We start from the raw sequence: 27,306 nt of genomic DNA on the forward strand, positions 1-27,306 counted from the left end.
CTCCTCTTACAGCATGAAAGTGACTACAGACAATACATAAATGAATGAGCATGGCCAAGATTCAATAAAACTTTATTTACCAAAACAGTTGGTGGGCCAGATTCAATTCATGGGCTAGAGTTTGCCAACTCCTCTTTAGAGCATGATTGTGTACTTATGGGACTGGCAGGAGGGAGGAGGAAATCGAAGATGTAGATCCTAACTATAGGTATTGAAATATAGAGGAAATGTACCACTTCATACTATGTCAGAGCTCTTTTCAATCTGCTGATATCCTTGCATCTTCAACACTGTGGCAGGAGAACAGGAGATCTCTGGTTTGCTTAAGATGAACACAAAGTTAATACAAACACTTCCTGCTCCACTGTGCATGGGGCTTAGTAACATACAGTTTTTCGTAGAACTGATTTCTCCATTTGGTGAATCCAGCAGGTGAACTCAGTTGTATATATGCCTCTAATTTGAAGACCTTGCCCATCTCTCACCCAAGCTCAGAAATTAGAGTCTATCAGCATACTTAATTAATATCTGTAAAGCCAAAAGGACACAGGAAGTCTCTAAATTGCCTCAGGAAACCCTGATTGAGTGAAAGTTATAAACCAGGCCTCCTATGCCCCCACCTATGAGCTATGACTATTTCCTAGAAATGGCTGTGGTTTCCCATGTCTTTTAATACCCAGTGGTTCAAGGATTGGTACTGGCCTTGACAAAATGAATAAACTGTAAACATCTTTAAAAACAGACACTGTTAAGTTATCCATAGTTCTCTGAATGTGGTACTTCTGTGGACTTTCTTGTTCCTTTTGCTATGACATGGCAGAGATAGGATGGGAACTCTACCACCCGAACACTAGTGGTGACAGATTAAGCAGTGACATTGATGGTTCATTTAGTACTAACTGATGCTGTCCAAAATGTCCACTTTCTAAGCACTGGGGACATTTGGTCTGTTAGGCAATATATTTTATGGTTTCATTTACAGAACTTACAAATATGCTTATTTAAATGATTCAGGCTTAGCCAAAGAAAACATGTTTACTTTCCAACTAAAATTTACTTTTCTGATTCTCTAAAAATCAAGTAGTAGTTTTTTTTAAAAAAAAAAAAAAAACAGAGAACTTGTTTTACTTACTTGAGATATTGTACTGTCAAACATAGAGGATCAGCTCTCATGCTGATTCATTGATGATATTTTGTGTCTTGAGATGGTGTGTGTGTGTTGTGTGTGTGTGTGTAAACTTGAAAATGAAGCTAATTAGTTAAATTTAAGAAGTCCTTTCTGCTTGTTAATCTTTAAGGAAATTACCATTTTTAAGAGGAATTCACCATCCAGGGACTGGGAGAGTTGGCTGGATTTGGGATTTTCACATCAGCCAGCAACATGTATAGAGATAGATATATGAAATATGACAACTATCCCTTTTGTTATAGTTTATGGTGGTAAGAATTACTGAGGTTACAAATTTAACCTGTATTATTATTTATTCTGGATTCCATGGATTTTCTTGGAAAACAAAAATCGTTGGATATCTAATTGATTGGTAGAGTACCTGGGGGTAAATCTGACTAGGGCACAATGAATTAATAGTAGGATTAGGTTAAACTGATGGGTACTGGAGCCCCGTGGAGAGAAGAGAGACAGAAAAAGTGCTGAAAGCAGCCAGATGGCCTAGTTTCCCAAGCACCCATGCTTTAGAACTATGTGGTTCTGGCTGGGTGGTGGACATGTGTCCAGTACATCCTTGGAACAGCCCACTGTCTGCTCTGAACCAAGCACCACTGTCCCACTGTCTGCTCTGAACCAAGCACACTGACCCTTTGGAGGGAACATCAAGTGCACACAGCTCAGTGCTTTCAGCAAATAATGTTGTAATGATGCTAAGGTTGGGGAATGGATTTGCCTTAAAGCATCAATTACTTTCCATTAGATGGAAAGAACATCTCAGCAGTGGGATCTCCTAGAGTATTGATTGGCCTGCAGTCTCACTTCCTCAATTCTCACAATGCCTGGTACCACCTATAGTCCATTCTACCTCTGTTTGATCTGGTTCTGCTGCTACTCCCACAGCCTGACTGAGGTTTCTGGAAGCCAGAAGTGAAACTGGAAAGTAAGGTGAAAGACACACATCTTATATTGGGTTCCTGGTATTATATCTTAAGATGAGACTCCATGTGCAAGTAGTTCATTAAGGATATGTGCCAGAGAGATGAGTAACACAGTGGGGAGACAGGCAAGGAAGAGAGTGAAACAAGCAGAAGGTGGTCACAGGAAACACACCCACAGGGAAGCTCCAGCCTGAGCCCTGAGGGGAAACAGGGCGGTCAGTTGTGCCAACTGGCAGCACTGCCTTAACTTGGTGTAAACTTTTGCAGCAGCCAATCATTGATTAGCTGCTGCACTAGTGGGGCACTTCCTGCTCTCTGCTCCTGCTGGACATGTGTTTCCAGTAGCCTGAAGCCAGTTCTGTGAGGATAGCTACAAGTTCTGGCCATAGAAGGTCCATGGAAGCCAGAGAGGGCACAAACCATAGTCAAATACTTATCTGTGAGGATCTGAAGATCCTCCAAGCACTCATATAATTCTCCATAAAGCATTAAGCAAAAGGTACAAAAGATACAAAAACACCAAAACTTCAATTTTTTAAGCCCTCCACTATGTGTGAGGCACTGTTCTAAGTACTCTAATGTATTTTCATACATTCTCCTATTGAATCTCTACCTAAGCATGAACACTACTCTTTCCACCTCTTACAGATGAGGAAAGTCAGGATCAAAAAAATTAACCAGCTCCATGTCAAACAGCTCCTAGGTCATAAAGCTGGAATTTGCATCCAGGTTTTAGTCACCCCACTATCCATGCTCTTAAGCATAAAGATGCCTCCTCAAAACATTTTCCCAAGGTTCGAGATTTTCTAACTATCATATGAAATTTGAAATACCCCATGCCTTTGCTTGGTGTACCTTCTCTTCAATACTCTCCCTCTTGTGTCAATGTGCTGATATCCCTCTCTTCTTTGTCATAGCCTTCTCTCCACTGTCAAGGGTGCCCTGGGAGTATTTCAGTCACCCCTAGTTTTGTCCTTCTGCAGCCAAATGTCATCTCAATGTACACAACCCTTTCACATTGTGACCTGTACTTTCTCTCACATTAAACCAAACTCTTCTTGAAGTCAGGGACCATGCCTTGTTCATCTTTGTATCCCTGACAATGAACATGCACCTAGGTGGCTAAGTGCTAAATTAAATGAGTCTCTGTATCATAGGGGATACCAGCGCCCTTCCAATTGCTCAGCAATCAGAGGGTCAAGCACGTGGTGGATTCAGAGAGGAGAGAATTGTATTTGCATTTGGGGTTATTGACAAAGGTTCTATAGAGAGTTTGACATTTGATAGTGGTTTTGGTGGTGAGAGGAGGGGGGTGTGGGCAGATTTTTCAAGTGAAATTGGCACAGTGAGAATATTCAAAGGCTGGAAAATGCAAAGCATTGGAAAAAGAGAACTTCTATGTGTCTGAAATGTAGGATAGGTGGGAACAGACCAGGAAGTGGGATTTTTTTTTTTTTTTTTTTGTAGACAGTGAAGACATTGGAAGATCCCACTTTTTAAATGAGTGCATAGATAATAAGTGGTTATAATATAATAGTGCCTGATACATAGCTCCCAATAAAGGTTGACTAACATTACTGTTAGGTTTTGAGCAAGAAAATACAAGTAATTGTGACTATATGAATGACATGAGGTGCACGGGCAGACTGCATGGGAGATTGGCTGGAATGCCTTTATCAATAGCTCTAGTCTAACCCACATTGTCTGGACTTTGGTAGCAGGCAACAATGGAAGCAGCTGCTGTATCCCCATAGGAAAGAAGACACCCACCACCATACCAAGAATGGCCAAATGAGCAGAGGAAAAAAAAAAAGCATGAAGCCAAAGAGCATGACTGAACAGCCCCACACCATCTCCTCCCACGCCACCCAAGGACTAGACTCCCCTAGCTCTAACACAGGCCTGCAAGCGTGAGGTGCTATTACTCTCTCCTTGAGTAGTATTCGGTTCATCCTTCGCATACATGACATAGGCTTGAAGATGATTCTACTATAATGCGGTTGACTTTGAGCTAATCCTTTCCCAATCCAGGGGAATGGGATCAAAGGCATAGCATGAAGCTTTCTCACCCTGTTCTTCTCTAAATGACATGAACAGTTCTGGCAGTAACAGCTCCCCACTCCCAACCCCCACAAGCCCATTCCCTATGCCGTAACCCAAGCCCAGCCTCTATTCCCTCATCCCCAAGTCCAGCTTCTATCCCTCACCTCCTCACACCCAGTCCAGTCTTAGTATAGGAAGCCAGGGTAGACTCCACCAAAGAGGAAAAGCAAACCCATGAGTCCTCTGGCTTGTGCTTTGCCAACAACACTCTTCAATCGTATAAGTGATGCTTGTCAGAAGATTGCCCAGTATCTCTCTTTCCCCTCTACAGCAGGCTTTGAATTTCTCAAGCCCTATGGTTTGGGAGAGAATGACTTCATTCTATTTTCAAGGTATGGACTGTGACTGGTTTTAGCTGATTTCTTATTCCATCGCCTCCTGTGGGCGCTGGGTCGGGGATGAGCAAATGATCCAGGCTAGGCCAGTCCGAGACAACTCTTTTTCTTTTCAGTAGCATCAAACCAAAGAAGCCAGTAGCCTCCTGAATCCCCACAGCCACTGCATGGCCACAGAAGGATGCTATTACTGATGAAGAAGCCTTTGAGGAAAAGGGAGAATCTCTGTCCTTGTTCCAAGTCTCAAGTGCTGGATGAGGCCAGGCTTAAAGCCGTTGTTACTATTTCTAGTTATGAGAAAACAGACATGATAACCATCTTCTGTCAGCTTAGATAGCATGTTCTTTTTTAAAAAAATTAGTCACGACCCCAAGCATCCTAACTCATACGCCCTGTGATCCTCCTTTGCCTCAGCTGCTAGTATAGATCACCTAACGTAGACTGTCGTCTACCAAATCCTCCCTCCTTTACAGCATGAACACACCAAGTTGTGACAAGGAAGACATGTTTACAGGCAGTTGGGAAATCGAAAGTTATGAGTAGGTTACAAATACCAGACAACAACATTAACCTACACAGTTGGCGAGGGTAACAATCCTGAGTCATCATGTGCTTTATGGTTAAAGAACTGACAATTTTCTCTTCACATTGAGCAAAACCCAAATGTTCTCTTAACTACACATAAAATATTTCTTTTGATTTTTATTTGAGAGTCCTTCTCCAGGAATGCCATTTGATATATTTCTTCAGCACCAATTTAAACTACGTATAACCAATAAACAACTAGTTGAGCCACAAGGGTTTACTATCTCTCTACCCAATTGTTTGACACGCTCAGGTTCGATCGCAAATACAGCTGCTGTCCACGGGCTGTACTCAAACTGTATGTTCATTTAACCTTCAATTTTGAAGATGTGAGGTTATTTCTAAAGATTGCTCTCTGCTTTCTACCCCTTAAAAGGAAAGAAAGAAATAAAGAAATCAATTTTAAACTTATTTTGGAGAAATAATGCACAAAGAGACCCAGGAATCCTTATAATGGGGTAGAGTCATCCAGCACTGCAATACTGATGACAGGTTAATTTGCTACTATTTCCACGATTTAGTTAGATTGGACCTTAAGAGATGCTTTTCCTGAAGAGTGTTTATTTCTGGACCAACTTCAGAATGCACACAATATCCATTTAAACCCCATTCTTTTTTTTTTTTTTAAGATTTTGTTTATTTATTTGGGAGAGAGAGGGAGAGAGAGCACAAGGGGGAGAGGAGTGTCAGAGGGAGAGGGAGAACCAATGCTGGGCTCGATCCCAGGATGCTGAAATCATGACCTGAGCCCCAGGCAGATGCTTAACTGACTGAGTCACCAAGTGCCCCAACCCCATTCTGATGCAGAAATACTAAACTACACACAAGAAACACTTACCAGGACTGAACTCACCAATAAATGACACACTGCAGGAATCTGCTCCTGATTTGGGGTCTGAGAGGTTTCCTAGATTTAACATTAACTAAGTAGAACCTCTTGGAGAAGTAAAAACGTATCTCCACATCAACCAGCAAAACTTTGTACAAGGAAGTCTAACAGAAACAGCCTAGCTTGGTGGCTAAGACATGGGTTTTTTACCGTTGGGGGGATATAGACTTCTTTGGTCATCTGGTCAAATCAGTGGATCCCTTCTTGGGATAATGTTTTTAAATCCACAAACTAAAGCATATAGAATCATCAAGGAAACTAATGTTATTGGAATATAGTCAGCAACACATTTAAAAATTGTGATGGAATTATATGCTTTCTTCTTTTTTTTTTTTTTTTTTTTTTAAAGATTTTATTTATTTATTTGAGAGAGAGAGACAGTGAGAGAGAGCATGAGCGAGGAGAAGGTCAGAGAGCGAAGCAGACTCCCCATGGAGCTGGGAGCCCGATGTGGGACTCGATCCCGGGACTCCAGGATCACGCCCTGAGCCGAAGGCAGTCGTCCAACCAACTGCGCCACCCAGGCGTCCCTATATGCTTTCTTCTTTATTAATGAATTAAATAACAAGATTTAGCAGTGGGTCTGATAATTACTATAATTTCAAAGTGGTGATGAGCGTAAACAATATCTCATGATGTTTATAAAAACTGTGATTTGAAAATGTGAAAATGTGTGTTTTCAATTGTGACAAAATTATAACTACTGCAAATGCAACTGTCGGCTATTATCCGTGTTCATGATGTAACAGAATAACTTTTGAGGGGGGGGAGTGGTCTTTGTACTAAAAGATCAGTATTGATGTCTTATAGGATGTGGCTTCTATTATCATAGATTTGTTTTCCCAGACCGTCTTAATTATCATATGCTTCTCACGGGAGTGTAAATTGGTGTAAACACTTTGCAAAACTGTTTGACTTTATCTAACTCAAGTTGCATGATTTCTGTCTTAGCTTGGGCTGCCAAGACAAGATACAATATACTGGGTGCCTGGGTGTCAATATAAATTTGTTTCCCACAGTTCTGGAACCTGGCAGTCCAAGATCAGGGTGCCTGCATGGTTCAGTCTGGTGTGGGCTCTCCTCCTGGTTTGTAACTGGTCATCTTCTTGTGCTCTCACATGGGGAAGAAACAGAGAATGAGAGAGGGGGTGAGAGGCAAGGAGAAAGAGAGAGGGAGGAAAGAGCATAAGTGCAAGCTCTCTGGTATCTGTCCCTGTAAGGGCACCAATCTCATCATGAGAGTCCCACCCTCATGACTTTATCTAAACCTAATTACCTCTCAAAAGGTTCATCTCCAGGAGCACCTGGGTGGCTCAGGGGGTTAAGCATCTGCCTTGGGCCCAGGTCATGATCCCAGTGCCCTTGGATGGAGTCCCACATCTAGCTCTCTGCTCAGCAGGGAGCCTGCTTCTCCTTCAACCCCTGCCTGCCTTTCCTCCTGCATGTGCACTCTCTCTCTCTCTGAAATAAAGAAATAAAATCTTACCAAAAAAAAAAAAAAAGAAGAAAGAAAGAAAGAAAGAAAGAAAGAAAGAAAGAAAGAAAGAAAGAAAAAGTGTCATCTCCAAATAGCATCACATTGGGGGTTAGGGCTTTGACACATGGATTCAGAAATGGTGTCATGATCCACTACATAGCAATTTTATTGCTAAGGTGCAGTAATATTTAAATTTATCATCCTCTGATTATATAGGGTAGCCAGAGGCTACTCCTAAACTTTTCTTTCTCTCCGCTTCTCTGGAATATAACTACTATACTGGAAATAGAAGCACTGGGAAGATTACTGCATGCAGGCTCTATATCAGGGAAGATATTTTGAATATAGTATGGCTTAGTTATAGAAACACCAACAACATGATATAATAGTAATCATAACATATGTAATGTTTATATGGCAAGCAGTGTTCTAAGCACTTTATAATAGTGATTTGTTTAATCCTGAGAGTTAAAGTTTAAGAAGTATGCCCATTTTACGTAATGACAAAACTGAGGCACAGAGATGTTACATGATTTGCTCAAGGCCTCACAGCCAGTGGTGGCAGAGCCAGGATCCCTACTCCTAACTACTACACATTTCTGCTTTTGCCCAAGGTACTGATGAATGGGCAGGTTGATCCTAATGAGGAATGAATGTAGGTTCTGGCAGCAGAAAGATCTGTGTTCAAATCCCAGGTTCACCCCTTTTGAGCTTGGCGACTTAGAATAATCTTTTGATCTCTGTGGTATTTAATTCTCTCTGAGGTTAAAATAGCAACTGCCTTCATTTGAGTTCCCCTGAAAGCAGAGCCAAGATAAGGACTTAAATGCAGGTGTTTTATTTGGAAGATAACCCCAGAAAGCAGGGGAAGGGGGAATAAAACAAGGAAGGAGTGAAAGACAGCAGGGGTATAATATTAAGTTTGTCCTGGGGTTAGTGAGAGCCCAATTCCTCCATGACCTCCTGAGAAAAGTACAGCGTGCCTCACAGAATTGGTCCTCTGAAAGACAGAAGACTTAAGCATTTATCCATTGGTTCTTGGTCTGCTTTGGCCAAGGATTGCCCTGAAGGGTTAACTTTCCCGTCCCCTGAGTTTGTGCTTACAATGCTGGGTGAGAACTGGCTCTGTGGCATCAGAGAAGACCCTGAGGAGGAATGCAGAGTGTGCTGAGGTGATGGCGACAGAAATGAATCCGAGCTGGTCCACAGTGCCCATTGCAGGGGCAACCTACATAAGAGGTAAATTAAGGAGTTATGCCATGAGGTACCAAATATCTACACCTGTTTTTCCAGATTGGGTTAAGATTAGAGATGATACCTCCAAGCATCTGGAAGAGTGTTTGTCTATAGTAGACAAAACCTCCTGCCTTCCATTCTTCATAGAAACCAATGTTAATCAACCTACCACTGCAATTACCTCTTCTACTACACCATTGATTATGTTGTGATTAATAATTGAAAAAAAAAGCTTTAATCTACAACTCATACCGCATAAAAATTAACTCAAAAATTTATCTTATACCCAAATATAAAACACAGAACGATAGTAGTCTAGGTAAACATCTAGATGAAAATTTTTGTGACCCGGGATTAGGCAAAATAACTGACCCATGAAAGAAAAAAAAAAATTGGACATCGTCAAGTTGAAGAACTGTTTTCTATAAGTCACTATGAAGAGAATGAGGAGAAAAAACCACATCTGGGGAGGAAAGATGTATAACTCAGATACTTATTAAGGACTTGTATCCAGAATATATAAGGAACTCAAAATTCAAGAAGAAAACAGGCAATAAAACAAAAGGCAAAAGATTGGAATAGACATTTACCAAAGAAGTTGCATAGATGGCAGATAAGTACATGAAAATATACTTAATATCTTCACCCTTAAAGACATGCAAATTAAACCCAGAAAGAGATACTGCTGCATACCCACTTAAGGGAAAACCACTGACCACACCCAGTGTTGGCAATGATGGGAACATCTGGAACTCTCATACACTGCTGGTGAGAATGTAAAATGATACAACTGCTTTGGAAAACAATTTGGCAGTTTCCTAAGAAGTTAAATATACACATACCATATGTCTCAGTCATTCCTCTTTTACCCAAGAGAAATGAAATCATATGTCCATATAAAGGCTTGTGTATCAATGTTCAGAACAGCTTTTTTTGCAATTGCCAGAAATTGAAATGTCCCTCAGTAGGTGAACAGATAAACAATTTGTATTATATTAATACAATAGAAAATACACAGCCCTAACAAAAGGATGATTAGTGACACAGGAAATAGCAGGAATTTATCCTAAAATGATACTAAGTTAAAAAAAAAAAAAACGGAAAAAAGAGTACATACTATATGAGTTATTTACATGCAATTGTCTATATTTATATACAATTGTATCAAATGCAAACTAATCCCCAGAAATAGAAAGCATATCAGTGGGAACCTGGGAGTATAGAAGTGGGAGAGGAATTACAGAAGGGCTTGGGGAAACTTTAGAGGGAGAAGACTCTCTTCACTATCTTGATCGTGGTATTGGTTTCACAGGTGCATCCATGTCAGAATTGATCAGACTGTATAGTCTAAATATATGCAATTTATGCTATGTCAATTAAAGCCATTACAAATATGATGATGAAATTTCCCCTGATTTAAGGTTGGGGAATTTGCCAGTGCAGCCTCTCTCCCTCAGGCATGGCAGCTCGCAAAATTTAGGTTATACGTGGCCACCTATTTTATCTGCTTGCAAGGTTATATTTAATATATTCCCTCCAGATTTCTTATAAAAGAAATGCCATTAGAGACTCTTTAGCCCTGAATCTGCACACATGTTTATATTTGTGTATTTGCCATTGCTTTGGGATTAATTCTCTAAAGATTCCATCTTTGTGGTCATTAATCCCAGGTCCAGATGGCACTGTGTCTGGAGAGAGATTAAACTTCATCTTCATCTGTCTCTAGAAAACTGGACAAATGTCTCTACTCAGAGGTGCTCTGTGCCTCCCTGGAAAGAAGCATACTCATCAGGAAGCTCACCCTGAAAAAGAAATCTATGTTTTTAAAATAAAACAAACACCCAGTTTGTGGCAGATTTTTTTTTACATGGCCCATATCAAATCCCACCAAGACCTCAGTAAAGTCATGGTGGAAAGTCCCATGGATTGACCACTGATGCCATCCCCCCTCCAGCTCACATGATTTTCTGCCCGTGGGTTTTCTCTGCATGTTAGGGAGCACTCTCAGCCAGTGACCAGGCACGAAGTCAGAACTGAACAGGATTTAATGCCCTGTGGGCAACCCTCAATTAATAGAATGCTACCTATATTCTGTACTCCTTCAGAGAGGAATGCTAAGGCACATTCTAGGCAATGGGCATGAGTCCTATTGCATAGTGGTGAACAAAAAAGTTATGCATTCTGATTGCCTTTAATAAGTTCTCTTTTCCCTCTTCGCAATTCCTCATCTTTGCTTTGCTTAAATACAGTTAACTCCTGTGGGCTGCTGGGAATAAAGCCATTGGTGCTGCCTGGGGCAGACATGTTTAAAAAAACAAACAAACAAACAAACAAACAAACAAACAAAACTCCATCTCAGGCCTTGTCTCAAGTTCTGGTTCTCATCATTACCACATCAGAATCTGAACTTTCAGAGAACAAGTTTGAGATCTAGCTTCCGGGTAGGTCTATAAAATAAGATGATCAAAGACTTTTAGTGTGAAGTGGAGTATACTCTCAAAACCTTGATGCCTAAAAAATTTTTGATATTTTCCCTTTTAATTTCTCAATCCTTCATAAGTAAAATTTTGACATTCTAGTCACAGGCTAAAAATAACTTGAAGAAGGAGAATGAGGAAATGATATTTATGTTTATAATCAGGATCAGTTATATAAGAGAAACTCCAACCAAGTCAGGCCCTTGGGCTCATTATCATTTGACAATCAATGGCACAGATATACATGAGAACATTATCTGCTTAAAATCACAATGCAGTGCCCCCAAAATGGTGTACTGACATTAGAATCTTCTGTATATGTCTGTTTCTGCCTCATGCACAGACTATCTATTTTGCTCAGAACTTTTGTGCTACTATGAGATACAACTCAAGAACTAAAATGTAAATGCCAAGTGTTAGTCTAATCTATTATTCAGGATAGAAAACATTGCTGTCATAATACATTTATGATGATCATTAATTATCCTTGATAGAAATGGGCCCATGGGAGAACATTAAACAATGTCTACTTTTCTTGATGCCTAGACGAACCTTTTTACTTAACTGATGAAAAAATCATTATGCCCCAAAAGAATGAGAGTTTTCTTTGTCAGCAATCCATAAGTGACTGATAATTTAGATGTAAAGTAAACTTTACCCAATATATACTAGATCGTCATGGTATATGATATTTAACTTATGTAAAATTCCAAAATTTTGCTTATTTAAAAAATATCCCAAGGAAAATTATATAAGCATATATAAAATAAGAAATTGGTTGGGATAAAAGAGCAAAGGGAAAGGTGTTTATGTCACTTGAGTCCTGGAATACTCTAGTATTCCTCTGTTTTCTGACACGGGAAAATTTGTGACTTGCTTGTTAAGAAGTGAAACTCTGTATTTAGTCAAGCTTCAAGGTTCAATAATCCAGGAATATCTGCCCACAGTTCTGAGAGTATGATACTGGGAACTAATCATGCCATTCACATGTGTCCTAAAAGAAAGCAAAGCACGGTAGCTAGGGGGCAAAGTTTGGGAGTAATGCATGGATTTAAATCCAGGGTCTTCTGCTTTTGAGCTCTAGAATCTTAGGCAAATTACCTAACTGCCTAAGCCTCAATGTTTTTAGATCTGAAATAAGACTTATCATTCCTCTCTGACAGGGATTTTGGGAGAGTTCGTTGAACTAAAGTCTGCAACATTTTAATAAAATAACTGGCAAATATGGAAATTCAAAAATTCAGCTGCTGGCATGAAAGAGTAGCCATTTGTAGACTGCCTGTTATAGGTGAATTGTGTTCTACCCCTCTTCTAGCCCCCCAGATTGATACACTGAAGCTCTAACCTCTAGTACCTCAGAATGTAAATGCATTTGGAGATACGGTCTGTAAAGAGGTAATTAATTTATTAGAATGAGCTGTAGTCAGTCCAGTAAGACTGGTGTTTTTATAAGAGACTAGGACATGTACACAGAAAGAAGACCGTGTGATGACACAGGGAGAAGACAGTAATCTACAAACCAAAGAGAGAGAGAGAGGCCTCAGAGGAATCCAACCCTGCCGAACCTTGATCTTGGACATCCAGCCTCCTGACCTTTGAGAAAATACATTTCTGTTGCTAAGCCCCCAGTTGGTCCTATTTTGTTATAGCAGCCCAAGAAAACTGAAACAGTGCCCAAAGACAACTAGCAAGTATAAAATAAGACAAATAAATGAAATGATTGCATTAGACAACAGGGAGCAAAAGAAAGTGATCCTTGAGAAGAGGGGGAAGAAGAGTGGAGTCGGTTTGCCACCCTGGTTTTCTGCCTAGAGGAACTTTGGAGAATGCAGTGGAGGAAGGGAAAACATAAGCAGAGCCCAGTGGTCTCTTTAAGTTCAAGATATAGTGATCAAAGTTCAGGGGACTCAAAATGGATAGAATTTGCCTGAGCAAGGGTACCAGAAGGAAGGGATCTGTGTAGAGAAAGAGCTCCCGAAATCTGCAGTAGGGTCCTGTCAAGTCTTTGGCTAAAGACCAAGTGGTGAACATGTAGGGGAAAATTTCATGTGCCAGAACAACTACTAGAAAAAGAACAAATTTCAGGCAAAGAACAGTTACCAAGCAACTGTGAACTGAGTGATTTCCAGGGTTGACCAGCCAGAGAACTGAGATCTTATTGGGTGCTCAGGGCATTTAGTTGAGATTCCAATAGGATCACATATTAATAACAGGGTAAAATAGCCCTAGAGAGAGGTTTCCCTAAGAAATCTTAAAAATAGTCATCAAACAATCAAACTGATCTGTAAGTAGTCTTACTTCCTAAGTGCCAGGCACTGGCCATGGTGAGGGGATTGACACTCTCAGAAAGAAACTCGGGGGAAAATGGACAAATAGAAAAAAAGTAAGATGGTAGGTATAACCCCAATTGTCTACTCTTTATATATATATATATATATATTAAGAGTTTGATATCTATATCAATAAATGGATATGTGAATCAATATGTAAATCTATCTACTATATATAGAGAGAATATATATCATAGATAGATAGGTAGATGGATAGATAGATAGATATCAATGCAAATCACCTAAACAAGTGCAAATGTAAGTAGAGATTATCATATTGGGTTAGAAAGCAAGACCCAACTGTGTAGTTTCTAAGTGAAATACATTTTAAATATATTTACAGAAGTAAAAATTGAGAGTAGAAAATAGATACTCTACAAACACAAAGTTTAAGAAAGCTGGACTGGTTATATTAATACCACAGAAGGTAAACTCCTGGATAAGGATTATTATCAGAGATGAAGTGATACATTTTTGGTAATATATAGGTTAGTTGATAGCATTGTGCCAAGGTTAATTTCTTTTGACAGATGTATCACAGGTGTAAGTTATTAACATTAAAGGAAATAGGTGTAGAATAAAGAGTAATACTTGATATAATCTTTGCAACTCTTCTGTAAATCTAAAACTATTTCAGAAAAAAAATGTAAAGGTATCCAGCTTGAAAAAGAAGATTTAGAAAAAAAAACTATCTTTATTCACAGCTGACATCATTGATATTGAAGAAAATCTTAAAGGATTCACAAAAAAAGTTATGAGAAGCAGTATGTGAACTTCTAGCAAAGCTATAGGATCTAGAAAAATATACTAAAATTATTTAATATATACCAGCAATGAGCAAGCTGGCGTTGAAATTTTGAAATACCGTTAACAATAACAGCACCATGTAAAATACTTAGGGATAAATTTGATAAAAGATATGCAAGACCTAAACATTGAACTCTATATAACGTTGCTTGAAGAAGATAGAGAGGCTGAAAGGAATGAATGGAAAGAGAGATCTTGTTCATAAGCTGGAAGACTTAGAAGGCTAAGGTGTCATTTCTCCACAAATTTATGTAGAGATTCAATGCAGCACCAAACATAACTCCAGTAGACTTTCTTATAGGAATTGATAAGCTGCTTCATTCAATATTCATTTGAAAATGCAAAGGACCTAGACTAGTTAAAACAACTTTGAAAAAGAAAACAAAGTTAAAGAGGTTGCCGTACATGATATCAAAATGTATAACATAGCTACAGCAATCGGGACAGTATGATATTGGCATAAATGTTGACAAACAGATCAATAGAACAAGATATAGTGCCCTGAAGTAGACTTACACATATATATGGTCCATTTATTTTTGAAAAATGTACAAAGGCAATTCAGTAAGGAAAAAAAAAATGTTCTTTAACAAATGGTGCCTGAACAATTTAATATGCAAAAATATAAAAAATAATACCTAAAATGCAAAAAATAAGCCTTGATTCATACTTTAAATCATGTACAAATAATAATTCAAATAAATGATAGACTAAATGTAAAACCCCAAACTATAGAACTTATATAAATATTGGAAAAAGTCTCCATGACTTTTAGTTAGGCAAAGATTTCTTATATGCGTCCAAATCACAATCCATAAAATAAATAATTTATAAGGTAGATGTCATCAAAATTGAGAATTCTCTCTCTGAAAGACATTCTTAGGGAATGAAAGATACATATCTGCAAATCACATATTAAGGGATTTGAATTGGCGGGGGGGTGGGAGGTTGGGTTACCAGGTGGTGGGTATTATAGAAGACATGGATTGCATGGAGCACTGGGTGTGGTGAAAAAATAATGAATACTGTTATGCTGAAAATAAATAAAAAATAAATAAAAGAAAGAACTTTTAACCAGAATAAAAAATTCTCAAAACTGCTAATAATAAAAAAAAAAAATCAAAAAATGGGTAAAAGATTTATAGACATACAGAGGGCAAATAAAGCACCTGAAAGGAGTTCACCACCATTAATTAGAGAAATGTAAATTAAAACAGCAATGCAATACACCACTAATGCCTAATAACATGTCTTAAATTTTAAAAAATACTGGACCATACTAAGTGTTGGTAAAAGCATGGAGCAACTGGAACTTTCAGATACTCCTGATGGGAAGGTAAAATGATGCAACAACCTTGGAAAACAGTTTAGTAATTTCTTAGAATGTTAAGTGCACACCTATCATGTGAGCTAGCCATTCTTCTATCATTCTATCATATATTGCTCAGGAGAACTGATAGGACATTTACACAAAGTCTTGTACACAAATGTTCATAGAAGCTTTATTTTTAATAGTAAAAAACTGGAGAGAACTGGAGAGAACCCCAATGTCCACAACAGCTGAAAGGAAAAAGAAAATTGTGTTATATCCCTAAAATAGAACAGTACTGAACGAGAAAGACAAAAAACAAATAACAAAACAACACAAAAAAGGAAACAAAAAGGTATTAACTATGTGAGGGGAAAAAAAGAGAGAGTAAAGAGAAAAAAGTAACTGTGCTGAGTGAAAGAAACCAGACCAGGAACCTACTACATAGTATATAATTTTATTTATGTAATATATGAGAAAATGTAAACTAATCCCTAATGCTAAAATTAAGTCAGGGGTTGTGTATGGATAGAAGATAGGCTGGTGTGGAGGGGCAGAAGGAAGACTTAGAGCATGAAAGATATGTTCATTATATTCTTTGGGGTATTTTTCCAAGCGTATACATATGTCAAATTATCAAATTGTGTAGTTTAAATATTTTCAGTTATTTCAGTCTTGTGTCAGATATGCCTCTAAGAAGCTATAAAAGTGACACATAAAAATATTAACATGGTGGCATAGAAAACTGTTAAAATGTCCGATTAGGTGGTACTTGTTGATGTTTTTCAAATTACACATATGACCTAAGACCATGCACATGGCATAAATGGCTACGTGCCATTTGTATCATCTAAAACAAATCACTGTTTAGACAGAAAAATGCAAGATATTTCAGCTCAATTCTAGTATTACATTCCCTGAAGTGGAGAATGAAAGAAGTTTGTAAATTGGTAGTGGGGGGGGTTATTTTCTAGACAGATTAGTTTTTTTTATGGTTTCACCATTAACTCTGTATTCAGAGAGGGATAATTTGTCTGGAAAAGTTAACATCAGAGCCTCCAAATCCTCTGATCTGACTATGCTCTTGAGTTTTTGGAGTATTGGACTTGGGTCTGATGACTATGATCATCATTCCCCCCAAATAAAAGGCATTCGGTGCCTGTTTGTGAGGACTAGACACTGAACAGAGAACAGGTTGAGCATTGCACAAGATTAACTGTATCCTCTATGGATTTACTATTTCTGAGAACATGTACAGTCAAAACTGAGCAGTCTTGTCAACACAACAACAACCAAAACACTCAGCACTGGATATGTTGCTGTGACTTATCTTTTCCCTAATGCCATTAGGTCAGTGTAGGACATCAGTTTCGAAACAGCTTCACTGGCTTTTGACAAAATGGTAAGTTCATGTGCAGTTGGTTAGAGAGCCTGTCTTAATTTTGTTTTTCTTTTCTACTCGGACTTTTAGCTCAATGTGCAAATAATGTTTCCCATCAGATTTGTGTTTTCTATGAGTATTGAGATCAGTTAGCTGATAAACCTGAGGTAAACCCAAGGATTTTTAGGAAATCTGTAGGCTACAGATGGAGCACCTGGAGTTCCGGGACAGCGTATCTGTGGTGCCTAGCTCATGTCCTGGTTCATGGTGAACACTCCACAAATGAGTGAACAAATGAATGGATGGGCAGGTGGGTGAAAGAAGTAAGGAAATGCTTTAATTCTTCAGAAAAGTGTGTTTCTACTTGGGAGATATGTGTGTGTTTATATATACATATAAATAGTATATTATATTAGTGTGTGAATATACAGGTGGTTTATGATGTGTATTAGTTATCTATTGCTGCACAAAAATGTATCCTCAAATGTAGCAGCTTAAAACAACTTTATTATCTCACATAATTTCTGGGTCAGGAATTCAAGAATGGCATTACTGAATTGTCTGACTTGGGAACTCTCATCGAATATATACTAAAGATGTCAGTCAGAGCTGTCATCTTTAAAGCTGGGGCTAAAGAATCCATTTCCAAAATAGCTCACTCACATAGATGTGAATGATTCTGTGATTAGTAGGAGGCCTCAGTTCCTCACCACACCAGCCCTTCCATTCAGCTTCATGAGTTCCATAAGACATGGCATCTGTTTTCCCCAAGACCAAGTGAGTGGAAATTGAAGTCACATTGATTTCTATGACCCAGTCTCATCAGTGACATTCCATCATTTCTGTGATATCTTACTTGCTGCCAGGCCAGCTCTATTTAGTGTTGGAAAAATTGTATGAAGGCACAAAAATAGCATAAGGGGAGAATTCTTGAAGACCACCCTTGACTCAGATGACTGCAACATTCTTTGGATTCTTCAAAGTGTTTCCCTTAGCTCTTTTAGCATTAACATATAAGTACTCCTTGAACTTTGTAAAAAATACCATGGCTCATTATCACCATGACTTTGTGTCCTCAGTTTACCTATCTATATTAACTATAGATTTTTTCAGTAGGTGGCCAGCCCAAGGAAACATTACAGATTTATTTGAAGAATAACCGCCTAAATTGGGTGATGTGCCCAACAATTATGTAATCCCTGTGGCCTGGGGAATGACTTGATCTGGGTTACCTGAACCAGTACATTGTGAAAAGTGAAATGGAGCAAACTGACCATGTTAGACTTACCACTGTCTGTATCTGATTGAGGGTGGGATCACCTTAGCCACAAGACAGACATCTTAATGTAAACCAGTACCCTGTTAGAAAGTGGGAATTAAGGGATAGAGGTTAACTAGGCAACAAGTGAATGTCCACCGCTGGAGTCTTTGTTAATGACCTTGGCTTTGGAATGGAAAGAAAAAAATCAGGATCTTATTCTATTTTTTTAAGATTTTATTTATTTATTTGACAGACAGAGATCACAAGTAGGCAGAGAAGCAGGCAGAGAGAGAGGAGGAAGCAGGCTCTCTGCTGAGCAGAGAGCCCGATGCGGGACTCTATCCCAGAACCCTGGGATCATGAACTGAGCCAAAGGCAGAGGCTTTAACCCACTGAGCCACCCAGGTGCCCCTCAGGATCTTATTCTAGAAGGCCACATGGACTCGCCTCCCAAAGTTCCACCATCTTAAGGTTACTTGGGTCCAATCACTCTTACTCTGTGTATCTTCATTTGAAATTTCAAATTCCTCAGAGAGCCAGCCTGGTTGACACATCTTGCACCACATGTCCAGTCACCATGGCCAAAAGGGCAGGATCATCGAGTAAATGCATTGCTACTGCCTCCCACATGCTGAGGCCATTCTTTTTTTTTTTTTTTTTTTTAAGATTTTATTTAATTATTTGACACAGAGAGAGAAGAGGAAGTAGGCTCCCTGCTGAGCAGAGAGCCCAACGCGGGGCTTGATCCCAGGACCCTGGGATCATGACCTGAGCAGAAGGCAGAGGCTTTAACCCACTGAGCCACCCAGGCACCCCCATGCTGAGACCATTCTTAGAAAAGTCAGCTGCGTGGCTGTTGGAGAGGCAGCTCCAGAACACTTAGGGCTAGGAAATTAATTATGTCCTGATTGGACTCATCTTTAGCCTCAGGGCTGTCTTAATACCAGTAGAAGCCGGAGATCGGTTACCATGCCTCCCCAGTCACCACATATGACTCAAAATGAAAACAATTCTAACCATAACATCAATGAAAAGAAGTCAATAAAATTGTGTTATTTCCCATGATCATAGTTGCAATACCTTTTTCTTTGTTTTTTTTTTTTTTTGAAAAAACATTTTTAGTGCCCTAAGCCCTCAATTAGTGTTCTTTAGTGATCCAACATGAACCACTCTTAAGAAGTCTCTATAGAATTCAGAATCAAAATCAATGAACATGGCAAATACATTGGGTGGCAGCAGTAGGGGGAAGCAGGAAATGGAAAAGTACAGTCTCATTTGTTGATATTATGGAAGAGTATCATAGACACTGACACTGCCACACCCAAATCTCAGCAGAGCCCACTGTTCCACATACCCCAAGGACTCCCTACTGCCCGTGCCAGCAACCCCATATCTATGGCTGAGGCTTTCCCTGGCCAAAGAAATCTACTCAGCCTAAGCAGTGTCCTCGGGAGTTAATTCCCCCTAGAGCAATCCTTAGCCAGTGTTGGATGTGATCAAGGCTAAAACTTCTCCTGGGAATTTGAGATATTTGACACCATCTCGCAAATTGTCCCAAAGCGATTGAGTCTCAGTTGACTACAGTGGTTTCTTCCCACATCTGACTCATTCCTCCTATCTTTCCAGGGCTCCTCATAATCATCTCCCTAGTAAACAAACTGTAGTCAAATCATTATCTCAGGATTTTGTGGGAACCCAATCAAACAGATACTAGCAGAAGCTATTACCATAGCAATGCTGAGGCCTGGCCACTTCAAAGACCCAGAGGGTTCAGTTTCCTAGCTGAACTGATAAGCTCAGTCTGGGACCCAACTACACACATAGAGAAAGTCAACTTTCCCAGTTCATTGGTGTGATCAGTGTTTTGGTGTTAAACTTGTCTTAACTATGGACACATGACTAATGATTCAATGCCAGAAGTCCAATGAGTCAAGTTTCTAGTAAGACAGAGTTTGTTCTAGGAATCAGTATGCTTTTTCTTTTTGTCAATAGTACCCCCATCAGGGTGCTCGGAGCTCAATAAAATCATCAGAAATGTGTCAGGTTGGCACTGATATAGCACAAAAGGTAATGGATGTTTGTGAAGCTTTTTATTCGGGCCATGGAGAGGCCTGAAAAACCACCACTGCCTCACACTAGTGGTATCCCTGGCTGATGGTCAGAATTCCTGTCATCCCCAAGCCTAGGGACTCTGTCTGAAACAATGATGGACTGTCAAATAGGGATCTTTGAACCCAGTTTTCTATCCACGTTACCCCTTTTAGCTGGATCATTCCTTCTCCAGAGGGAAAAAATGACCTACAACCATACTCCCTGGGATACAGTGTCCGCATGGTTTTTCATTCCTCAAGGACCACCTTCTGTCCAAGTACTGAGTGGATCCCTCATTATGGTCCATCTGAGGCTTTCCCTGGTCTGAACTGGGTTTAGGACCAAACTACGGTCCAGAACATTCTTTATACTTTCTCCTAAAAACAACTTAAGCCAGTTCACAATAATGCATAGGAAAACACAAGAGAATATACATTTTTTTAAAAAGGTGAAGAAAATCTAGGAAAAGTCTAGGAAAGCATCACAAAACAAAGCTGGCAATGATGCTAACATCAAGGTAACAGGCCGTTTTTATACTTAGCTTTCATAATGCTGCAAGGGATTCAATGCACGAATAAAAGCACACTAGTGCGAGTCCCAGAATTCATAGCTCTTAGACACCAAGGCTGTCCTCTATCTGGGACACAAGGGCTTTTGCTCACTGACACAGGAGCCTCCACCAAATTAACAGGAGCACATGTTCAAAGGGCTGCAAGCTTTCCTGCCACCTGGAATCAAAACAGCAGTGGGTGAGGCCGTTCTCACCTTGCCTGGTTGCCTCCTGCCAACAAGAAACAGAGTCTGAGAAGAGCCAGGGGAAAATAGACCTAGAGCTCTCTTGTGTATTTTCTTTCTTTTTTTAATTTTTTTTCCAATTTATTTATTTTCAGAAAAACATTATTCATTATTTTTTCACCACACCCAGTGCTCCATGCAAGCCGTGCCCTCTATAATACCCACCACCTGGTATTTTCAAAGGCCTCCACCTCTGACAGGCAGCCGCTGAAGCTCTCTGTCATTTGAAAAGAGCTAAGCTGAAAATTAGAACGGCTTTGCTCTTATCCCTAGTCATGCTGGCACTGGTCCCTCCCCCACTCTCTTCACCCTGTTTATTTTCGAGGTAGCAGTTTCCAGAGTTTTTCCTCTTTGATTTTCTTATAATGAAATTCACTAAGGGGGAAACAAAGAGGACTTCGAGGGGAATTGTCAGCTTGACAGACTAAGGCCATGTGAACCATTTTAATTAAGCCCGACATGCTTCTGTCTATGGAACCCAGCACACCAACAACAATAACAAAGAAAAAGAAAAAAGCCTCATCTCTACTGTCAGCAACACAGATAAAGCGAAGTAACACCGTTCTGGCCAATGCAAATCTTCTTTTCTTTCTTTCTCAGGTGGTACTTCAAACGGGCATGTTTTGATTCTGTGGCCTGCAACAGAACGGTCCATGAAGCAGTCTCTTCTAATCTCTGGGGTACAGTGTCTTTGCCAGCTGAAACGCTGTCTCCAGCTCTCCTTTGTTGTTAGCAAAGATGACTGCATTTCAGAGATGCTCAGAAACCTTACCCTATAGGCCAAGCTGGAAGCTCCCCAGGTCCATTTGATTTCTGCCAAACAGTCTGCTCATGGACCGGGGTCACCTAGGGGCTACTCTTCGACATTCAACTTTAACCAGTGTTCTGGTAGGATAGCAGTACTTTAAAGTATGTTCAGGCTCTGAACTAAAAAAAAAAAAAAGAAAAAAAAAAGAAAGGAAGGAAGTGAATTTTATTTTATTTTATTTTTTCTGAGTAATTTATTTTAAAATGTCCAAGCCATCCTGAAGGGTTTGGGGACATAGAAATATGTCTCTTTAATAAGATTCTGTATTCTTCCTAATTCTCATTATGCTACATCTGCGCAGCTATGGTGAGGTCAGTACCTACGGCGTAAGACTGATTTGGGAATTAAAAGGGATATAAATGCTAAGTGCTGTGCACAGTGCCTGCTGCATGGTAAGCAAGCTCTTATTTCCTTAGTAATGTGTATTACTTGCTTCTTGAATGATCATATATTGAGCACATTTCTGTGTCATGTACTGCGATAAACACTTTTTTTTGTACAATCATCTATCATCCTCAAAAGAGTCCTGAAGAATGGGTTCTGTGAAATTTGCCTCTTTCTGATTATAGAGTAATAGAAACTCTTGGCAGAAACTTTAAAAATGAAGAAAAGCATACATAGGGAAATAGAAATTAGGATAAGCACTCTTAATCTTTTAGTACGTTTGTCCTAATTATTATCCTTCTGCATAAAATATTTGTCCTTTACAAAAATGGACTCATCGTGAAAGTAAGTGTGACTTCTTGTATTCCTTTAATTCTATCATGTGAGCTTTTCCCCAGGACATTTACTATTTTTGAATAACATCGGTGATTGGATATACCATCAAAAAAATGCATAACTGATTTAGTATTCTGCAAGGTAGCTATTGCTGTCCCTGGTTTGCAGCTAGAGAAATTGAAGTCAGGAACGTTGAGCGATGTGGTAGACAGTTTAGGGGGAGCAGATCCAGGATTCAAAACCAAGTTGGACTGGCTGCAAAGCAAGAGGTGTGATGCCCCTCCTGTATGACCTTGTTTTACCCTGGAAGTCACCTACAGATATTCCAGTACGTGCCCAAGTTTTCTGGCAACTCTAGCTAAAGGTGCTCTTTAGCCTGTGGGAGCGTGCTTAGCTCTGGAGAGGAGGAAATGGTTTTCCTCTATCCATGTCAAGGTCTTACAGTGAGGCTCCTGTCACAAAAGACAGATAAACAAGAGAAAAACAAGTTTACCAACATGCATACCACATATGTAATACACGGAAGTACTCCGAGATGAGTAACACAGAAGTGCCTCAGAACTCTGGGTTATACGGCATCTTTAACAAAGAACAATAAATTCATAGCAAGGGGCACCTGGGTAGCTCAGTGGTTAAGCCTCTGTCTTCAGCTCAGGTCATGATCTCAGGGTCCTGGGATCGAGCCCTGCTTTGGACTTTCTACTCAGCAGGGAGCCTGCTTCCCCCTCTCTCTCTGCCTGCCTCTCTGCCTACTTGTGATCTCTGTCTGTCAAATAAATAAATAAAATCTTAAAATAAAAAAAATTCGTACCAAAATGACAGGACCAAAGAAAGTAAGTGGTCTTTGGCTTCCAAGGGTGGCAAAATTGTGGTAAAGTAAACATATGGAAGGAAACTGATGGAGTAAGGTTTGTTTGTAGATTCTTCTGGTGCCATCTTCTATAAAATTGAATTTATATCCTGTCTTTAGGCAGAAAAGGGGGGGAGGTACTGGGAGCTTTTTCTGATTTTGCTACTTATTAATTGCCTTCAGCTCAAAATAATCTTTGTCAGAGACGTGTATCTTGGGGTGACATATTCTTGCTTCCTTTTACCCCTACGTGTCACAGCCTGGAAATGTCAGGAATTAAGGCACTAAGAGCAACCCTCCAGGTGGGGGGATGGGAGTTAGAGACTAAGTACCCAAGCTTCTCATGTCACTGGATAATTCAGAGGAGTGCTGCACAGAGTCCTTCAGAGGGTCCCTGGGGGGCTGAACCTGTGCTGCCCACAGCAGTGTCCTGCTTATGTTTGCACCCTTTGTTACTGTTCCTCCTCCCTGTCTTCCTTCCCCATTTCCTCACAGAACTTCCCAAATAAACAACATTAATAAGAACCTTTGCTTTAGTGCCTCCTTTCGTGGAGGGACCCAAACTAAGACAATCTCAAATGTACCTGCCTTCTGTATCGCTCACAGCCCAGCCAAATGCTCCTTTATCTGCCTCAACATTAGGCTAATAGAGAACTCTTCTCCACTCTTCTGGGTACTCATACGATTTCCAACAGTGGTAACTTTCATGCCTGTAAGGTTTTATGGGTTAGAAAGTTCTTTCATAGGTTATTCCTTTATGGAAAACCTATTAGATGAGCAAGTCAGATCTCATCTGGCCCATTTTATAGATGAGGTGGAATTGGCCCAGATAGGTTAGTTATATTCACTCAGAGTCCCAAAGGGAAATGATGATCATTATTCTGTATGATTTCCTGGTTGAATCCCATTACGTACAAATTCTCTGCTAAATACTCCTACATTGCTCCATATTTCACAGTCTGGAATAAAAAGGAGCAATGATTGATTGGTAATTGGAGAAAAAGTGATAACAGGTTCATTAAAAATAAGATGCTTAAAATCTTCAGTACTATTAAGTTTCAAGGTTTTCCCCACAAATTCACTGAATTAGTGACACGGTTTAAATAACAATGAGTTTAACCTTATCTGTTAAAAAAGGATGAATAAAATATGAAAAATGAAAGGTCAGTTTTAAAAGGTAACTGTCTCTCCCCTTTTCTGCACATATTTTTTTCTATCTGACAAAATGTTCTGTTAGAGTTAATTGGTCAACACAGGGAAATATACAAAAAGAATTTCATTCTTTGTGGGAGATTTTAAACTGATGGCATAAAATGGAGTTGTTTGGGGCAAAAGTCTGAGATTTCAACCTCGATAAAACCACGGAGGAGGCATTTGCACATATAAATAACTACCCAAGCGTCTTTCTGACACACAGAGCTTACTGATGATCTCTTCTCTAGAGGCTGTTGTTTCTCAGACTCTGCAACTCTGAGCTCCCTTTTCCTCCTAATTCCTCTGTCAGAGGATCCATCATTCCAATCTCTCTTACTCAGAGTCTAACCTCTTATCTTCCACTACCAACTGGGGCTTTTATTTAGACGTCCTAGAATGACTTCAAACCCGATGACTTTAAAAGCAAATTTTGGTTCCGTTCCAAGATGACTGTAGCCATACACTCATTTACCCTAGAAATCTTACACCTTCTTCATTGCTCGTTCTTCTTTGCTCTCCATTCCCAAAGCCCAATTCTTATCATTTTTCCATTCACAATGGGATCCCATAGCCACAAAATCATGTGACAACCCCTGCTTCAGTGTACCACCAGCCTGCCTCCATTCTCCCAGATAACCCCCTTCCCTGAGGGTACCACTGCTCACGGTGCCATCAGAGTTTTCCTGGGAACCAAATCCCCACTGTGGCTGTCTTGACCAAGTGTAATTTTCTTTGCTGGATTCTCATGACCCTTCCAGATATCTCCCCATTTGGGTCCAAATTTATTCTTTGCTGTTCTGCTTCGTGTACTTTCTCTTTTGGTCAGTGTCTAAAGTCTCAGAGATCACTACTTTTTCAAATCACAATGTTTTCACTGTTTATAGGTGCACAAAATAGACACTCTCTGGGGACAGAGTTTAGGTCTTATTGTCTGTTCACTAAAGTGCCTCGTACAGGGGTACCTGGGTGGCTCAGTCAGCTAGGCAGCTGCCTTCGGCTCAGGTCATGATTCCAGGGTCCTGAGATGGAGTCCTGCATCAGGCTCCCTGCTTAGTGGGGAGCCTGATTCTCCCTCTCCCTCTTCCCCCACCCCCACCCCTGCTCATACTCAGGTGCTCGCTCTCTCTCTCTCTCTCTTAAATAAATAAATATATATATTTTAAGTGCCTGGTAAGGTGTTAAGGACAGAAGTTCAACAATTATTCACTGACTCATTAGGTTTAAAGGCTAGATCATCATTTTTGAGAATGAGGAGTACATATAGCAGATGCCTATAAAATAACCCAATGATAACCTAATATCCTAAGCCCAGAATACATTTTAATTTACATGCATAATAGTCACCAACTGTCTTTGTGTTTGGTTCTTGTAACTATTATAGCTGACACATGCCTCAGGGTGGGTAGGCTGAAAGGGATCCTTGTAGCTCACTTCCAGGCAGAAATACAACAATAACCAAGCCAAAGGTGGGATAGCCACAGGGCGCAAAGTCCAGGCTGCACTGGGTTGGCACAGGGTCTAGTGGGTTAGTTCCCCAATCCTCACTCATACCCCATACCAGTTGGCTTCATTGGATGTTGTTGGTAGAACCTTGAAGAAGATTCTCTCTAAGGAATGGTGGTGGGGAGGATGATGCCTCCGACCCCTTCTCCCCATTCAGCTAATATCTTACTCTTGCTCAAACTCTCCTTTCCTGACTACAGAGGAAAGGGAAAGTCCATGTTGTACATGGAAAGAGGAAAGCAAATTAAATACTGTATCAGGGCTCATTTTACAGGAAACCCCTTATGTATGAATGAAGTATTCCTTGAATTTGACCACTGAGAAGCACAATCTCAACGCTAGGGGTGAGTTTGATTTCTAAGTCAGTGGTTCCCAACCCTGGCTATTCATCAGGGGCCAGGAGAAGGAGGGTTGCTTCCAGAAATACTGGTGCCTAGGCCCCAGCGACCATGGATAATGATTTGTAGCTGAGGAGTGGAGCTCCTCCATGTGCATTTTTTTAAAAAGCTCACAAGGGAATTCTGATGAGCATCTAGGGTTGAAAACCATTATTTTAGATATAACAACATGGAGTATTTGTACATTTAAGCTCTTCTCTGTCTTAGGAATCTATGATTTGACTGAATAATCGAGTACTATGTCAGAAAAGGCACTTCTGGGTTAGAAAAACATGACTTGATGAAGAAAGAGTTTGTTCTCTAGCCCATGTCCTTAATTTTGATTCTCTGACATAGCAGACCATAATACAGCTATATGTTTTAGCTCCTCTCCTAAATGTTAAAGGAAATAAACCTGTTGGCTGGCACTGACCTTATGGCTTCTGAATGGCCACAAGTTACAACACCTATTGACTTCCCGTCTCAGAGTCAAAGAGGTATTTTAAATGAAATTACAAACAACTCTTCAGTCTTTTCAAGTAGTCTCACATAGGAAATTTGTCAACAAGGACAAATTCAAAGGCTGTCCACCTAAAGGAAATTGGCATATTTATAAAGAGGGGAGCAGAATCTACTACTTTCTCAAAATAGTGAACTCCATAGTTTGCCTCT

Source organism: Neovison vison, chromosome 6 (genome assembly GCF_020171115.1).
Source record: "Neovison vison isolate M4711 chromosome 6, ASM_NN_V1, whole genome shotgun sequence".
Classification (NCBI taxonomy): Eukaryota; Metazoa; Chordata; class Mammalia; order Carnivora; family Mustelidae; genus Neogale; species Neogale vison.